Source organism: Hyla sarda, chromosome 1 (genome assembly GCF_029499605.1).
Source record: "Hyla sarda isolate aHylSar1 chromosome 1, aHylSar1.hap1, whole genome shotgun sequence".
In the NCBI taxonomy this organism is placed as follows: Eukaryota; Metazoa; Chordata; class Amphibia; order Anura; family Hylidae; genus Hyla; species Hyla sarda.
In genome coordinates, this window is record NC_079189.1 from 397,353,219 (window position 1) to 397,370,718 (window position 17,500).

The following is a 17,500-nucleotide window of genomic DNA, read 5'->3' on the forward strand; positions in this document are numbered from 1 at the left end:
CTCTGGAGTCCTTCGTGACTTTCCTTCATGAGCGAGGCTTTAAGGTGGTTGATAGGCCGTCCCCCGAGGTTGAGCAGTCCGTTTCGAATGATGATGATGATGAAGCCCAGGAGCGTGACGGTTGTGACGAGCGAGTTGTGCCCGCAGCGGAGCCCAGCGCAGGCGGAGCCAGATCCAGCAGTTCCGAGCAGAGCAGCCAAGAGACTACCCAGAGCGAGTCTGATATAGCCACGAGCCCCGAGCAGGGTGACCATGGTGCGCATGAAGTGGATGAAAGGACCGCGAGGTCTATTTCGCTCTTAGGGTGTGTGATGCGTTTTTTTCCCCTAGGTCGGTAGTATCGAGTGTTAATGGCATCCTTTCTTTGTCTCTTTCCTTCAGGGCCCAAAGCGTGAAGTGGACCACCGAAAAACGGCGGAATATGAAGAGGGCCGGGCTTTATCGCCGACACGATGTGCGGTGCCCGGCACTGGCCGGCTTCGCTACGTATCTCCGGGTCACACTAGGCGTGAAGCGATACCGGCAAGAGGTGGAGAACGTGGCGCGGTTCCTCTACTTTGTAAACCCACACAGCACGGACCTGAGCTGGGTTAGAGACATTGAGAAAGTGCATGCTTTTTTCACCCGGCTGCGCGATCAGCTATTGACTGAGCAAACCGTCCTGAACTATCTTAAGTGCGTTCGGCGTTTCCTGCGCTATCAGATGCGAGCGACGAATTTACCGGTGCAGAGGCCTCGCCTCTTTCGGTCTTGTCAGCACATCTCCTCGGTCTTGGATGACCTCCAGAAGGTCCTGTCGAAAGGCGTTTCGAGGGAGGTAGTTCAAAAGCGATACCTTGGCCTCGATAAGGCCAGTGCGACGCCGGAGCAGTGTCGGCGCCTGCTCGAGGTTGCTAGGCCAAATTTCCTAATGAGCGTGCGGGCGGCCAGGGAGGGTGATCCGACTCGGGCCCATGCCCTCGAAATCCTGTATTACCTACAGGCCCTTCTGATCCTGAAGCATCTGCAACGGCCAGGTGTAGTAAAAAACCTGCGTGTGTCCGAGTGGCAGCGTAGAGTGAGGCATGAGTACGGTGGGCAAGTGTATTCGGTTGTCGGTGTTCAAAATCACAAAACCTCCACCAAGCAAGTGGCTTCTTTTGCGTTAAATGCCCAGGAAGAGGCCTGGTTCTCCGTCTACCACGACTGCGTCAGGCCGCTCCTCCTGGACGAGCAGGAGCCAGAGGAGTTTTTTGTGTCCACCACCTCGGCTGAGCTCTATAATCCGTCAAACGACATGAGGCGATACCATAACCGGTATGGCCTGAAGAGCGTACCGAGCGTGCTGGTGCGGAAAGTGTGCGAGACGAACACTGTGGCGCTGTGCACTGATGCCGAGAAATCGCTCTTCGCCCGTTACCTCTCGCACTCCAATTTGACTGCCGAACGAGTGTACCGAGAGAAGACACTCGATGATATATGCCACGGGAGTGAATTGGTTGTGCGGGCCGGGCGGGGCGAGAGGCCGCAGGCCAGCGGGAGTGGCCGGGTCCCGGTAGCTGGAGCTGGGCCGGAGGCCGGGGGCGGACGCCAGGTGACAGGGACCGTAGCTGGACGGTCACTTCAGATCCGACTTAGGCGCTGTGATGACCCGCCGCCGCTGCAGCAGCCACGGCGCGGGTGTTTGAGGCAGAGGAGACGGGTGAGGCGGGTGCCCGTAGGGCGGGACGAGGTACTGCAGCTACTGTGATGCGATTGTCTCAATAAAGTGTCGGTTTGAACTGATTACACTGAGTGGTTTTTTTTGGTCCAAGGGGGCGAATGCCAGATGAGTACCCGAGGAAGGTGGGCCTATGCCGGTCGTTCCCACAAGAACGGATCAAGTGTGCCGTGTCGAATAATTCAACGGTACAAATGGTTCGTTCCTGGGGGGGAAGGCTGTACAAGTACACGAGTTCCCCGTGCAAAGCATCTGGAAGGGTCCCCTGAAGGGCAAAGAGAACCAGGGCGGGAGGCGCGGGTCCCTGTACCCAGGCAGGGCGCGCCGTCCTTGGGCACAGGATCGGTGATGCTGCCCCCCCCCCGGCGGCGGGGAGCGGAGGCGTAGGGCGTGTCGGCCAACCTTGGCGGGCGGTCTGCCGAGGCGCCCCGGTCCCCCCGGAGGCGACAAAGTCCCAAGTCCTGGATGTCGGCCAGGGGGAGGTGTGGGTCCCTGTGCCCAGGCAGGGTGCACCGAACCCGGGCAAGGCCTCTGTAAAGGGCCCCCGACAGACTTCCAGGCCTCGGGACATTTGACAGAGAACCAGGGCGGGAGGCGCGGGTCCCTGTACCCAGGCAGGGCGCGCCGTCCTTGGGAACAGGATGGGCGACAAGTACCCCTGACAGAATAGGAGTCCCGGTTGTCGGCCAGGGGGAGGTGTGGGTCCCTGTGCCCAGGCAGGGTCCACCGAACTCGGGCAATGCCTCGGGAAGGGTCCCCCGAAAGACTTCCAGGCCTGACGATTATCTCGAAACCGAGAACCGCTATGAGAACGGATTCGAAGGCTGAATCCGGGTGACAGTTCCACGAGTCGGGCATGACAGAGTGGCACGCGTTCATAAAACTGCATAGCAGCGTGGCGACCGGCTACCTCAGAACGGCCACCTGCCTGGGGATAGCAGGAGAGCGAGAAGCACGGCTGCTCTCTCGGGGTACGCCAGGGCCGAGCGCGGGCTCGCCTGCGGAAGAACCCCTGCCTTCTCCCACGGTGAATTCCGGGGGAGACGGGGCCGGTTCACGTACCCGACCCGGGGCTGGGCGGTCCCCGGGCAAAGCCTCCAGAAGGGTCCCCTTGCACGCACAGACCGGGAGAGGCTAAGAGGGCGGGAGGCGCGGGTCCCTGTACCCAGGCAGGGCGCGCCGTCCTTGGGAACAGGATGGGCGACAAGTACCCCTGACAGAATATGAGTCCCGGTTGTCGGCCAGGGGGAGGTGTGGGTCCCTGTGCCCAGGCAGGGTCCACCGAACTCGGGCAATGCCTCGGGAAGGGTCCCCCGAAAGACTTCCAGGCCTGACGATTACCTCGAAACCGAGAACCGCTATGAGAACGGATTCAAAGGCTGAATCCGGGTGACAGTTCCACGAGTCGGGCATGACAGAGTGGCACGCGTTCATAAAACTGCATAGCAGCGTGGCGACCGGCTACCTCAGAACGGCCACCTGCCTGGGGATAGCAGGAGAGCGAGAAGCACGGCTGCTCTCTCGGGGTACGCCAGGGCCGAGCGCGGGCTCGCCTGCGGAAGAACCCCTGCCTTCTCCCACGGTGAATTCCGGGGGAGACGGGGCCGGTTCACGTACCCGACCCGGGGCTGGGCGGTCCCCGGGCAAAGCCTCCAGAAGGGTCCCCTTGCACGCACAGACCGGGAGAGGCTAAGAGGGCGGGAGGCGCGGGTCCCTGTACCCAGGCAGGGCGCGCCGTCCTTGGGAAAAGGATGGGCGACAAGTACCCCTGACAGAATGTGAGTCCCGGTTGTCGGCCAGGGGTAGGTGTGGGTCCCTGTGCCCAGGCAGGGTGCACCGAACCCGGGCAAGGCCTCTGTAAAGGGCCCCCGACAGACTTCCAGGCCTCGGGACATTTGACAGAGAACCAGGGCGGGAGGCGCGGGTCCCTGTACCCAGGCAGGGCGCGCCGTCCTTGGGAACAGGATGGGCGACAAGTACCCCTGACAGAATGTGAGTCCCGGTTGTCGGCCAGGGGTAGGTGTGGGTCCCTGTGCCCAGGCAGGGTGCACCGAACCCGGGCAAGGCCTCTGTAAAGGGCCCCCGACAGACTTCCAGGCCTCGGAACATTTGCCAGAGAACCAGGGCGGGAGGCGCGGGTCCCTGTACCCAGGCAGGGCGCGCCGTCCTTGGGAACAGGATGGGCGACAAGTACCCCTGACAGAATATGAGTCCCGGTTGTCGGCCAGGGGGAGGTGTGGGTCCCTGTGCCCAGGCAGGGTGCACCGTCCTTGGGAACAGGATGGGCGACAAGTACCCCTGACAGAATGTGAGTCCCGGTTGTCGGCCAGGGGTAGGTGTGGGTCCCTGTGCCCAGGCAGGGTGCACCGAACCCGGGCAAGGCCTCTGTAAAGGGCCCCCGACAGACTTCCAGGCCTCGGAACATTTGCCAGAGAACCAGGGCGGGAGGCGCGGGTCCCTGTACCCAGGCAGGGCGCGCCGTCCTTGGGAACAGGATGGGCGACAAGTACCCCTGACAGAATATGAGTCCCGGTTGTCGGCCAGGGGGAGGTGTGGGTCCCTGTGCCCAGGCAGGGTGCACCGTCCTTGGGAACAGGATGGGCGACAAGTACCCCTGACAGAATGTGAGTCCCGGTTGTCGGCCAGGGGTAGGTGTGGGTCCCTGTGCCCAGGCAGGGTGCACCGAACCCGGGCAAGGCCTCTGTAAAGGGCCCCCGACAGACTTCCAGGCCTCGGGACATTTGACAGAGAACCAGGGCGGGAGGCGCGGGTCCCTGTACCCAGGCAGGGCGCGCCGTCCTTGGGAACAGGATGGGCGACAAGTACCCCTGACAGAATGTGAGTCCCGGTTGTCGGCCAGGGGTAGGTGTGGGTCCCTGTGCCCAGGCAGGGTGCACCGAACCCGGGCAAGGCCTCTGTAAAGGGCCCCCGACAGACTTCCAGGCCTCGGAACATTTGCCAGAGAACCAGGGCGGGAGGCGCGGGTCCCTGTACCCAGGCAGGGCGCGCCGTCCTTGGGAACAGGATGGGCGACAAGTACCCCTGACAGAATATGAGTCCCGGTTGTCGGCCAGGGGGAGGTGTGGGTCCCTGTGCCCAGGCAGGGTCCACCGAACTCGGGCAATGCCTCGGGAAGGGTCCCCCGAAAGACTTCCAGGCCTGACGATTATCTCGAAACCGAGAACCGCTATGAGAACGGATTCGAAGGCTGAATCCGGGTGACAGTTCCACGAGTCGGGCATGACAGAGTGGCACGCGTTCATAAAACTGCATAGCAGCGTGGCGACCGGCTACCTCAGAACGGCCACCTGCCTGGGGATAGCAGGAGAGCGAGAAGCACGGCTGCTCTCTCGGGGTACGCCAGGGCCGAGCACGGGCTCGCCTGCGGAAGAACCCCTGCCTTCTCCCACGGTGAATTCCGGGGGAGACGGGGGCCGGTTCACGTACCCGACCCGGGGCTGGGCGGTCCCCGGGCAAAGCCTCCAGAAGGGTCCCCTTGCACGCACAGACCCGGAGAGGCTAAGAGGGCGGGAGGCGCGGGTCCCTGTACCCAGGCAGGGCGCGCCGTCCTTGGGAACAGGATGGGCGACACGTACCCCTGACAGAATATGAGTCCCGGTTGTCGGCCAGGGGGAGGTGTGGGTCCCTGTGCCCGGGCAGGGTCCACCGAACCCAGGCAAGGCCTCTGGAAGGGTCCCCCGAAAGACTTCCAGGCCTGACGATTATCTCGAAACTGAGAACCGCTATGAGATCGAATTTGAAAGCCGAATCCGGGCGACAGTTCCATGATCTGGGCATGAGAGAGTGGTACGCGTTCATAAAAGTGTATCGCAGCATCGCGACCGGGTACCTTCGAACGGCCACCTGTGCCAGAGAGCTGGGACGTTGAGCCAGTTGAGCAACTTCGGCGGGCGGTCCGCCGAGGTTCCCCAGACCCTGGGGAGATGTGCGCGTGGGCTGTCCCCCCTCTTTGGACCGGAGGGGCCTAGCTAAGGGCATATTTCTCGATTGATCTGGCAAGGTGCGATCTGGCGGGGAGCTACCCTCTCGTTTGGCCGGGCTGTGGAGCCCGTGTCAGCGAAGGCGAGAGGGTCTTGTTCACCCTGATGCCGCATCGCACTGGGGCTCGGGGCCCTTAGGGTATACCCCCTCCCGGTGGAACTCCTGCTGGGAAAGGGGTCGTCCCTCCCGAGAGGCAAGCTTGAGTGGAACGGAGTTGGGACTCCCAGAGGTGTCCGGTGCCCGGCCGAGGAGAGCGGGCCGAGCTAATAGCATTATTCGCAATATCTCCAGATGGTGATTTTGACGCACGATCCGGCGGGGAGCGACCCTCTCGTTCGGCCGGGCTCTGGAGCCCGTGTCGGCTAAGGCGAGAGGGATTGATCCCCTGATGCTGCATCGCACCATGGCATGGTCCGGAAGGGTATATCCATCTTTGAAGGTCACTAGATCGATCTATTGTTGCGTGATCACGAAGGGCCCTAGGGAGGGCGGCCGGGTGGTCCGGCAGGAAGCGTAACCGCGTCCCGGTGCGGGAGAACCAAGGCCCCACAGGGTCCTCGAGGCTGCCCGCGAGACTCCGGTCCCGTCTCGGCACGCCTCGTTCCCCGGGCCTCTCCCCTAAGCCGTGGGTGTCGGAGTGCGCGCAGCAGGACCGCACCTCAGCCGCCCTCCCTCGGCCTCCCTCGCGGAGGGGGGCCGAGCCGTCCCAGAAAACGCCAGGGGGACGGCTGCCCGATGGCCACTGGACCCCGCTGAGCCCACCCTGGCAGGGGATCCTTGGAGAGCGGACACCTGGAGGTAGGCAGCGGGACCGCCGGGCGGGTGGGCGGACCCCGACGGGCCGCCCGGCGGAGCCCCTTCGTAGGCTGAGCGTAAAATTGCCAGAGTCCCGATTGACATGCCCGGGGGGGCTAAGCGTGGGTCCCTGCATCCCAGGCAGGGTGTGCCCACCCCGGGCATGGGATCCCCGAACCCGGGGTGGTGGAGGGGTCGGTGGTCATGAAGGCCCCTAGGGAGGGCGGCCGGGTGGTCTGGCAGGAAGCGCAACTGTGCCCCGGTGCGGGAGAACCAAGGCCCCACAGGGTCCTCGAGGCTGCCCGCGAGACTCCGGTCCCGTCTCGGCACGCCTCGTTCCCTGGGCCTCTCCCCTAAGCCGAGGGTGTCGGAGTGCGCGCAGCAGGACCGCACCTCAGCCGCCCTCCCTCGGCCTCCCTCGCGGAGGGGGGCCGAGCCGTCCCAGAAAATGCCATGGGGACGGCTGCCCGATGGCCACTGGACCCTGCTGAGCCCACCCTGGCAGGGGATCCCCGGAGAGCGGAAGGCAGCGGGACCTCTGGGCTGGTGGGCGGACCCCGGCGGGCCGCCCGGCGGAGCCCCTTTGTAGGCTGAGCGTAAAATTGACAGAGTCCCGATTGACATGCCCGGGGGGCTAAGCGTGGGTCCCTGCATCCCAGGCAGGGTGCGCCCACCCCGGGCATGGGATCCCCGAACCCGGAGCGGTGGAGGGGTCGGTGGTCATGGAGGCCCCTAGGGAGGGCGGCCGGGTGGTCTGGCAGGAAGCGCAACTGCGCCCCGGTGCGGGAGAACCAAGGCCCCACAGGGTCCTCGAGGCTGCCCGCGAGACTCCGGTCCCGTCTCGGCACGCCTCGTTCCCCGGGCCTCTCCCCTAAGCCGTGGGTGTCGGAGTGCGCGCAGCAGGACCGCACCTCAGCCGCCCTCCCTCGGCCTCCCTCGCGGAGGGGGCCGAGCCGTCCCAGAAAACGCCAGGGGGACGGCTGCCCGACGGCCACTGGACCCCGCTGAGCCTACCCCGGGCAGGGGATCCCCGGAGAGCGGACACCCGGAGGAAGGCAGTGGGACCGCCGGGCGGGTGGGCGGACCCCGACGGGCCGCCCGGCGGAGCCCCTTCGTAGGCTGAGCGTAAAATTGACAGAGTCCCGATCGACAAGCCAGGGGGGCTAAGCGTGGGTCCCTGCATCCCAGGCAGGGCGCGCCCACCCCGGGCACGGGATCCCCGAACCCGGAGCGGTGGAGGGGTCGGTGGTCACGAAGGGCCCTAGGGAGGGCGGCCGGGTGGTCCGGCAGGAAGCGCAACCGCGTCTCGGTGCGGGAGTACAGGGTCCTCGAGGCTGCCCGCGAGACTCCGGTCCCGACTCGGCACGCCTCGTTCCCCGGGCCTCTCCCCTAAGCCGTGGGTGTCGGAGTGCGCGCAGCAGGACCGCACCTCAGCCGCCCTCCCTCGGCCTCCCTCGTGGAGGGGGGTCGAGCCGTCCCAGAAAACGCCAGGCGGACGGCTGCCCGACGGCCACTGGACCCCGCTGAGCCTACCCCGGGCAGGGGATCCCCGGAGAGCGGACACCCCGAGGAAGGCAGTGGGACCGCCGGGCGGGTGGGCGGACTCGGACGGGCCGCCCGGCGGAGCCCCTTCGTAGGCTGAGCGTAAAATTGACAGAGTCCCGATCGACATGCCAGGGGGGCTAAGCGTGGGTCCCTGCATCCCAGGCAGGGCGCGCCCACCCCGGGCACGGGATCCCCGAACCCGGAGCGGTGGAGGGGTCGGTGGTCACGAAGGGCCCTAGGGAGGGCGGCCGGGTGGTCCGGCAGGAAGCGCAACCGTGTCTCGGTGCGGGAGAACAGGGTCCTCGAGGCTGCCAGCGAGACTCCGGTCCCGACTCGGCACGCCTCGTTCCCCGGGCCTCTCCCCTAAGCCGTGGGTGTCGGAGTGCGCGCAGCAGGACCGCACCTCAGCCGCCCTCCCTCGGCCTCCCTCGCGGAGGGGGGTCGAGCCGTCCCAGAAAACGCCAGGCGGACGGCTGCCCGACGGCCACTGGACCCCGCTGAGCCTACCCTGGGCAGGGGATCCCCGGAGAGCGGACACCCCGAGGAAGGCAGTGGGACCGCCGGGCGGGTGGGCGGACCCCGACGGGCCGCCCGGCGGAGCCCCTTCGTAGGCTGAGCGTAAAATTGACAGAGTCCCGATCGACATGCCAGGGGGGCTAAGCGTGGGTCCCTGCATCCCAGGCAGGGCGCGCCCACCCCGGGCACGGGATCCCCGAACCCGGAGCGGTGGAGGGGTCGGTGGTCACGAAGGGCCCTAGGGAGGGCGGCCGGGTGGTCCGGCAGGAAGCGCAACCGTGTCTCGGTGCGGGAGAACAGGGTCCTCGAGGCTGCCCGCGAGACTCCGGTCCCGTGTCGGCACGCCTCGTTCCCCGGGCCTCTCCCCTAAGCTGTGGGCATCGGAGTGCGCGCAGCAGGACCGCACCTAAGCCGCCCTCCCTCGGCCTCCCTCACGGAGGGGGGCTGAGCCGTCCCAGAACACGCGAGCGGGATGGCTGCCTGACGGCCACTGGACCCCCCTCGCCCACCCTGGGCTTGGGAGTCCCGGAGAGCGGACACCCGGAGGAAGGCAGCGGGACCGCCGGGCGGGTGGGCGGACCCCGTCGGGACGCCCGGCGGAGCTCCTTCATAGGCTGAGCGTAACATTGACAAGGTCGAGATCGCTGTGTGCGGGGTGTTTGGGACCGGTCCCTGGACCCCCGGGAGGGTTCGCACACCCCGCGCACGGTATCCCCAGAGAGGGCACACCCGGAGGAAGGCAGCGGGACCACCGGGTGGGTGCGCGAACCCGCACGGGCGGTGCAGCGTGGCCCCGAAGTAGGCTGAGCGTAACATTGACAAGGTCGAGATCGCTGTGTGCGGGGTGTTTGGGACCGGTCCCTGGACCCCCGGGAGGGTTCGCACACCCCGCGCACGGTATCCCCAGAGAGGGCACACCCGGAGGAAGGCAGCGGGACCACCGGGTGGGTGCGCGAACCCGCACGGGCGGTGCAGCGTGGCCCCGAAGTAGGCTGAGCGTAACATTGACAAGGTCGAGATCGCTGTGTGCGGGGTGTTTGGGACCGGTCCCTGGACCCCCGAGAGGGTTCGCACACCCCGCGCACGGTATCCCCAGAGAGGGCACACCCGGAGGAAGGCAGCGGGACCACCGGGTGGGTGCGCGAACCCGCACGGGCGGTGCAGCGTGGCCCCGAAGTAGGCTGAGCGTAACACTGACAAGGTCGAGATCGCTGTGCGCGGGGTGTTTGGCACCGGTCCCTGGACCCCCGGGAGGCTTCGCACACCCCGCGCATGGTATCCCCGGAGAGGGCACACCCGGAGGAAGGCAGCGGGACCACCGGGTGGGTGCGCGAACCCGCACGGGCGGTGCAGCGTGGCCCCGAAGTAGGCTGAGCGTAACATTGACAAGGTCGAGATCGCTGTGCGCGGGGTGTTTGGGACCGGTCCCTGGACCCCCGGGAGGCTTCGCACACCCCGCGCATGGTATCCCCGGAGAGGGCACACCCGGAGGAAGGCAGCGGGACCACCGGGTGGGTGCGCGAACCCGCACGGGCGGTGCAGCGTGGCCCCGAAGTAGGCTGAGCGTAACATTGACAAGGTCGAGATCGCTGTGCGCGGGGTGTTTGGCACCGGTCCCTGGACCCCCGGGAGGCTTCGCACACCCCGCGCACGGTATCCCCGGAGAGGGCACACCCGGAGGAAGGCAGCGGGACCACCGGGTGGGTGCGCGAACCCGCACGGGCGGTGCAGCGTGGCCCCGAAGTAGGCTGAGCGTAACATTGACAAGGTCGAGATCGCTGTGCGCGGGGTGTTTGGCACCGGTCCCTGGACCCCCGGGAGGCTTCGCACACCCCGCGCATGGTATCCCCGGAGAGGGCACACCCGGAGGAAGGCAGCGGGACCACCGGGTGGGTGCGCGAACCCGCACGGGCGGTGCAGCGTGGCCCCGAAGTAGGCTGAGCGTAACATTGACAAGGTCGAGATCGCTGTGCGCGGGGTGTTTGGCACCGGTCCCTGGACCCCCGGGAGGCTTCGCACACCCCGCGCATGGTATCCCCGGAGAGGGCACACCCGGAGGAAGGCAGCGGGACCACCGGGTGGGTGCGCGAACCCGCACGGGCGGTGCAGCGTGGCCCCGAAGTAGGCTGAGCGTAACATTGACAAGGTCGAGATCGCTGTGCGCGGGGTGTTTGGCACCGGTCCCTGGACCCCCGGGAGGGTTCGCACACCCCGCGCACGGTATCCCCGGAGAGGGCACACCCGTAGGAAGGCAGCGGGACCACCGGGTGGGTGCGCGAACCCGCACGGGCGGTGCAGCGTGGCCCCGAAGTAGGCTGAGCGTAACATTGACAAGGTCGAGATCGCTGTGCGCGGGGTGTTTGGCACCGGTCCCTGGACCCCCGGGAGGCTTCGCACACCCCGCGCATGGTATCCCCGGAGAGGGCACACCCGGAGGAAGGCAGCGGGACCACCGGGTGGGTGCGCGAACCCGCACGGGCGGTGCAGCGTGGCCCCGAAGTAGGCTGAGCGTAACATTGACAAGGTCGAGATCGCTGTGCGCGGGGTGTTTGGCACCGGTCCCTGGACCCCCGGGAGGCTTCGCACACCCCGCGCACGGTATCCCCGGAGAGGGCACACCCGGAGGAAGGCAGCGGGACCACCGGGTGGGTGCGCGAACCCGCACGGGCGGTGCAGCGTGGCCCCGAAGTAGGCTGAGCGTAACATTGACAAGGTCGAGATCGCTGTGCGCGGGGTGTTTGGCACCGGTCCCTGGACCCCCGGGAGGCTTCGCACACCCCGCGCATGGTATCCCCGGAGAGGGCACACCCGGAGGAAGGCAGCGGGACCACCGGGTGGGTGCGCGAACCCGCACGGGCGGTGCAGCGTGGCCCCGAAGTAGGCTGAGCGTAACATTCACAAGGTCGAGATCGCTGTGTGCGGGGTGTTTGGCACCGGTCCCTGGACCCCCGGGAGGGTTCGCCCACCCCGCGCATGGTATCCCCGGAGAGGGCACACCCGGAGGAAGGCAGCGGCACCGGCGGGCGGGTGTGCGGACCCCGTCGGGACGCACGACAGTGCTTCAGGCCGACCTTCTTAGGCTGAGCGACAAAGTCCCGATTGACGTGTGTGTCCCTGTGCCCAGGCAGGGTGCACCGTCCTTGGGCACAGGATCGTCGACGCGGACCCCCCCCCGCGGCGGGGAAGGGGAAGCGTCGACATTTGCGACATAGTCGAGCGAGGACGACGTCCGGTCGGCCGAGGGCCCCCGATGCCCCTGGACCCCCCGGGGTGGGCCAGACGGAAAAATGTCAAAGTCTGGTTGTCGGCCAGGGGTAAGTGTGTGTCCCTGTGCCCAGGCAGGGTGCACCAAACCCGGGCGAGGCCTCCGGAAGGGTCCCCTGACAGACTTCCAGGCCTCGGGACTTTTGACAGAGAACCAGGGCGGGAGGCGCGGGTCCCTGTACCCAGACAGGGCGTGCTATCCTTGGGCACAGGATCGTCGACGCGGACCCCCCCGCGGCGGGGAAGGGGAAGCGTCGACATATTCGACATAGTCGAGCGAGGACGACGTCCGGTCGGCCGAGGGCCCCCGATGCCCCTGGACCCCCCGGGGAGGGCCAGACGGAAAAATGTCAAAGTCTGGTTGTCGGCCAGGGGTAAGTGTGTGTCCCTGTGCCCAGGCAGGGTGCACCAAACCCGGGCGAGGCCTCTGGAAGGGTCCCCTGACAGACTTCCAGGCCTCGGGACTTTTGACAGAGAACCAGGGCGGGAGGCGCGGGTCCCTGTACCCAGGCAGGGCGCGCTATCCTTGGGCACAGGATCGTCGACGCGGACCCCCCCGCGGCGGGGAAGGGGAAGCGTCGACATATTCGACATAGTCGAGCGAGGACGACGTCCGGTCGGCCGAGGGCCCCCGATGCCCCTGGACCCCCCGGGGTGGGCCAGACGGAAAAATGTCAAAGTCTGGTTGTCGGCCAGGGGTAAGTGTGTGTCCCTGTGCCCAGGCAGGGTGCACCAAACCCGGGCGAGGCCTCCGGAAGGGTCCCCTGACAGACTTCCAGGCCTCGGGACTTTTGACAGAGAACCAGGGCGGGAGGCGCGGGTCCCTGTACCCAGGCAGGGCGTGCTATCCTTGGGCACAGGATCGTCGACGCGGACCCCCCCGCGGCGGGGAAGGGGAAGCGTCGACATATTCGACATAGTCGAGCGAGGACGACGTCCGGTCGGCCGAGGGCCCCCGATGCCCCTGGACCCCCCGGGGAGGGCCAGACGGAAAAATGTCAAAGTCTGGTTGTCGGCCAGGGGTAAGTGTGTGTCCCTGTGCCCAGGCAGGGTGCACCAAACCCGGGCGAGGCCTCTGGAAGGGTCCCCTGACAGACTTCCAGGCCTCGGGACTTTTGACAGAGAACCAGGGCGGGAGGCGCGGGTCCCTGTACCCAGGCAGGGCGCGCTATCCTTGGGCACAGGATCGTCGACGCGGACCCCCCCGCGGCGGGGAAGGGGAAGCGTCGACATATTCGACATAGTCGAGCGAGGACGACGTCCGGTCGGCCGAGGGCCCCCGATGCCCCTGGACCCCCCGGGGTGGGCCAGACGGAAAAATGTCAAAGTCTGGTTGTCGGCCAGGGGTAAGTGTGTGTCCCTGTGCCCAGGCAGGGTGCACCAAACCCGGGCGAGGCCTCCGGAAGGGTCCCCTGACAGACTTCCAGGCCTCGGGACTTTTGACAGAGAACCAGGGCGGGAGGCGCGGGTCCCTGTACCCAGGCAGGGCGCGCTATCCTTGGGCACAGGATCGTCGACGCGGACCCCCCCGCGGCGGGGAAGGGGAAGCGTCGACATATTCGACATAGTCGAGCGAGGACGACGTCCGGTCGGCCGAGGGCCCCCGATGCCCCTGGACCCCCCGGGGTGGGCCAGACGGAAAAATGTCAAAGTCTGGTTGTCGGCCAGGGGTAAGTGTGTGTCCCTGTGCCCAGGCAGGGTGCACCAAACCCGGGCGAGGCCTCCGGAAGGGTCCCCTGACAGACTTCCAGGCCTCGGGACTTTTGACAGAGAACCAGGGCGGGAGGCGCGGGTCCCTGTACCCAGGCAGGGCGCGCTATCCTTGGGCACAGGATCGTCGACGCGGACCCCCCCGCGGCGGGGAAGGGGAAGCGTCGACATATTCGACATAGTCGAGCGAGGACGACGTCCGGTCGGCCGAGGGCCCCCGATGCCCCTGGACCCCCCGGGGTGGGCCAGACGGAAAAATGTCAAAGTCTGGTTGTCGGCCAGGGGTAAGTGTGTGTCCCTGTGCCCAGGCAGGGTGCACCAAACCCGGGCGAGGCCTCCGGAAGGGTCCCCTGACAGACTTCCAGGCCTCGGGACTTTTGACAGAGAACCAGGGCGGGAGGCGCGGGTCCCTGTACCCAGGCAGGGCGCGCTATCCTTGGGCACAGGATCGTCGACGCGGACCCCCCCGCGGCGGGGAAGGGGAAGCGTCGACATATTCGACATAGTCGAGCGAGGACGACGTCCGGTCGGCCGAGGGCCCCCGATGCCCCTGGACCCCCCGGGGTGGGCCAGACGGAAAAATGTCAAAGTCTGGTTGTCGGCCAGGGGTAAGTGTGTGTCCCTGTGCCCAGGCAGGGTGCACCAAACCCGGGCGAGGCCTCCGGAAGGGTCCCCTGACAGACTTCCAGGCCTCGGGACTTTTGACAGAGAACCAGGGCGGGAGGCGCGGGTCCCTGTACCCAGGCAGGGCGCGCTATCCTTGGGCACAGGATCGTCGACGCGGACCCCCCCGCGGCGGGGAAGGGGAAGCGTCGACATATTCGACATAGTCGAGCGAGGACGACGTCCGGTCGGCCGAGGGCCCCCGATGCCCCTGGACCCCCCGGGGTGGGCCAGACGGAAAAATGTCAAAGTCTGGTTGTCGGCCAGGGGTAAGTGTGTGTCCCTGTGCCCAGGCAGGGTGCACCAAACCCGGGCGAGGCCTCCGGAAGGGTCCCCTGACAGACTTCCAGGCCTCGGGACTTTTGACAGAGAACCAGGGCGGGAGGCGCGGGTCCCTGTACCCAGGCAGGGCGCGCTATCCTTGGGCACAGGATCGTCGACGCGGACCCCCCCGCGGCGGGGAAGGGGAAGCGTCGACATATTCGACATAGTCGAGCGAGGACGACGTCCGGTCGGCCGGTGCCGACGCGCCGACCCGGACCCCACGGAGTCGAGGGAAAATGTTAAAAGTCTGGTGGTTGGCCCTTGGGAAGTGTGTATCCTTGTGCCCAGGCAGGGTGCACTGAACCTGGGCAAGTCATCTGGAAGGGTCCCCTGACAGACCTCCAGACATGATGATTATCTCAAAACTGAGAACCACTATGAGATCGGATTTGAAAGCCGAATCCAGGCGACAGTTCCATGAGCTGGGCATGTCGGAGTGGTACGCGTTCATAAAAGTGTATCACAGCATCGCGACCGGGTACCTTCGAACGGCCACCTGTGCCAGAGAGCTGGGACGTCGAGCGAGTCGAGCCAGTCTGGCGGGCGGTCCGCCGAGGGTCCCCCGTCCCCCCGGACCCCCAGGGTGGGCCAGACGAAAAATCGTCAAAGTCCGGTTGTCGGCCAGGGGTAAGTGTATGTCCCTGTGCCCAGGCAGGGTGCACCGAACCCGGGCAAGGCCTCCGGAAGGGTCCCCTGACAGACTTCCAGGTCTTGGGACTTTTGACGGAGAACCAGGGCGGGAGGCGCGGGTCCCTGTACCCAGGCAGGGCGCGCTATCCTTGGGCACAGGATCGTCGATGTGGACCCCCCCGCGGCGGGGAGGTGGAAGCGTCGACAGACTCGACATAGTCGAGCGAGTACGGCGGGCGGTCTGCCGAGGGCCCTCGACACCCCTGGACCCCCAGGGTGGGCCATACGAAAAACCGTCAAAGTCCGGTTGTCGGCCAGGGGTAAGTGTGTGTCCCTGTGCCCAGGCAGGGTGCACTGAACCCGGGCGAGGCCTCCGGAAGGGTCCCCTGACAGACTTCCAGGCCTCGGGACTTTTGACGGAGAACCAGGGCGGGAGGCGCGGGTCCCTGTACCCAGGCAGGGCGCGCTATCCTTGGGCACAGGATCGTCGACGTGGACCCCCCGCGGCGGGGAGGCGGAAGCGTCGAGCGAGTCGAGCGAGTACGGCGGGCGGTCCGCCGATGGGCCCCCGGCCCCAGGGGTGGTGCCGACGCGCCCCCCCGGACCTCACGGAGGCGAGAAAAAAAATGTCAAAGTCCCGGTTGTCGGCCAGGGGTAGGTGCGGGTCCCTGTGCCCAGGAAGGTCAACCGAACCCGGGCAAGGCCTCTGCAAAGGTCCCCTGACCGACTTCCAGGCCTGACGATTTTCTCGAAACTGAGAACCGCTATGATATCGGATTTGAAAGCTGAATCCAGGCGACAGTTCCACGAGTTGGGCATGTTGGAGTGGTACGCGTTCATAAAAGTGTATCGCAGCATCGCGACCGGGTACCTTCGAACGGCCACCTGTGCCAGAGAGCTGGGATGTCGAGTGAGTTGAGCGGGTTGAGCCAGGGCGGGAGGTGCGGGTCCCTGTACCCAGGCAGGGCGCGCTGTCCTTGGGCACAAGATCGGTGATGCGGACCCCTGATGAATGTCAAAGTCCCGGTTGTCGGCCAGGGGTAGGTGTGGGTCCCTGTGCCCAGGCAGGGTGCACTGAACCCGGGCAAGGCCTCCGGAAGGGTCCCCTGACAGACTTCCAGGCCTTGGGACCTTTGACGGAGAACCAGGGCGGGAGGCGCGGGTCCCTGTACCCAGGCAGGGCGCGCTATCCTTGGGCACAGGATCGTCGACCTGGACCCCCCGCGGCGGGGAGGCGGAAGCGTCGAGCGAGTACGGCGGGCGGTCCGCCGATGGGCCCCCGGCCCCAGGGGTGTTGCCGACGCGCCCCCCCGGACCTCACGGAGGCGAGAAAAAAAATGTCAAAGTCCCGGTTGTCGGCCAGGGGTAGGTGCGGGTCCCTGTGCCCAGGAAGGTCAACCGAACCCGGGCAAGGCCTCTGCAAAGGTCCCCTGACCGACTTCCAGGCCTGACGATTTTCTCGAAACTGAGAACCGCTATGATATCGGATTTGAAAGCTGAATCCAGGCGACAGTTCCACGAGTTGGGCATGTTGGAGTGGTACGCGTTCATAAAAGTGTATCGCAGCATCGCGACCGGGTACCTTCGAACGGCCACCTGTGCCAGAGAGCTGGGATGTCGAGTGAGTTGAGCGGGTTGAGCCAGGGCGGGAGGCGCGGGTCCCTGTACCCAGGCAGGGCGCGCTGTCCTTGGGCACAAGATCGGTGATGCGGACCCCTGATGAATGTCAAAGTCCCGGTTGTCGGCCAGGGGTAGGTGTGGGTCCCTGTGCCCAGGCAGGGTGCACTGAACCCGGGCAAGGCCTCCGGAAGGGTCCCCTGACAGACTTCCAGGCCTTGGGACCTTTGACGGAGAACCAGGGCAGGAGGCGCGGGTCCCTGTACCCAGGCAGGGCGCGCTGTCCTTGGGCACAGGTTTGTCGATGTTGACCCCCCCGTGGCGGGGAGGCGGAAGTGTCGAGCGAGTCGAGCGAGTACGGCGGGCGGTCCGCCGATGGGCCCCCGGCCCCAGGGGTGGTGCCGACGCGCCCCCCCGGACCCCACGGAGGCGAGAAAAAAAATGTCAAAGTCCCGGTTGTCGGCCAGGGGTAGGTGCGGGTCCCTGTGCCCAGGAAGGTCAACCGAACCCGGGCAAGGCCTCTGCAAAGGTCCCCTGACCGACTTCCAGGCCTGACGATTTTCTCGAAACTGAGAACCGCTATGAGATCGGATTTGAAAGCTGAATCCAGGTGACAGTTCCACGAGCTGGGCATGTTGGAGTGGTACGCGTTCATAAAAGTGTATCACAGCATCGCGACCGGGTACCTTCGAACGGCCACCTGTGCCAGAGAGCTGGGACGTCGAGCGAGTCGAG